Source organism: Pteropus vampyrus, unplaced genomic scaffold (genome assembly GCF_000151845.1).
Source record: "Pteropus vampyrus isolate Shadow unplaced genomic scaffold, Pvam_2.0 Scaffold175, whole genome shotgun sequence".
In the NCBI taxonomy this organism is placed as follows: domain Eukaryota; kingdom Metazoa; phylum Chordata; class Mammalia; order Chiroptera; family Pteropodidae; genus Pteropus; species Pteropus vampyrus.
The window spans coordinates 1,474,810-1,475,659 of NW_011888956.1; positions in this window are offsets into that span (position 1 = coordinate 1,474,810).

Genomic DNA, 850 nt, shown 5'->3' on the forward strand with positions numbered 1-850 from the left:
TGGGTGACAAAGGGCAAGCTGCGACACGCAGACAGGACTATGCAGGCTGCCGCTCTGCGAGCCGAGGTCCAGAAAGCAGTCTCGAAGTTAAATTTTGTTTTTGAGGACACGTTTTTTTTTTTCCCCACCCCAGGAGATTTGCCTATAGTTTTCATTAGGTTCTAGAAACCTTACCCGGGGGTCCCGTCAGCTGTGCCCTGCCCTGACGGAGCCCGGGTCCCGGCCCCGTTCCTCTGCGCTGTGTCGCCGTGACCACGTCACCTTTCTGAATCCCCGGCTTCTCCCTTGCCGAGTGGGGTTAAGAGGGTGTCAGCTTCACGTGGCGTCGGAGCGGGGAACGGATCGGCGCGTGCCGAGCGCCCGTATCAGCACCCAGCACCCGGTGCGGACTCGGGGACCGCGAGCCATTATCCCCGCCCTGATTCTGCAGATGTGTGTGCTATGGATGAGGGGGAATGACGCACGGAGGCCACGGCCACGCGGAATAGAATAGAAGGGACAGATGCAGGAGGGGTGTCAAACCGGCCTGCGATTTTGTCGACGCCCTCGCTTGAAACCGACGTGCGTGCGGCATTGTGAAGTTAGTCTTTTTATAGTGCCGGTTTTCCAGCAATTTGCATCACATTAACGGTAATTATCTCCGCTATTACTATTACAATTAACTATTATTGTTTGGCCCCCTTCCTGAGCTAAATGAGGATCCGCGAGGGGAGGAGGCCGGCTGTCCCTCTCGCGAGTTAACGAGTAAACGGGGACCAGCGGCGGTGTCCCGTCCCCGGTACCCGAGGCTGGTCTCCATGTGATTCTTGACCGACGGAGCCCGGAGCCTGCAGCGGGGTCCCCGGAAATA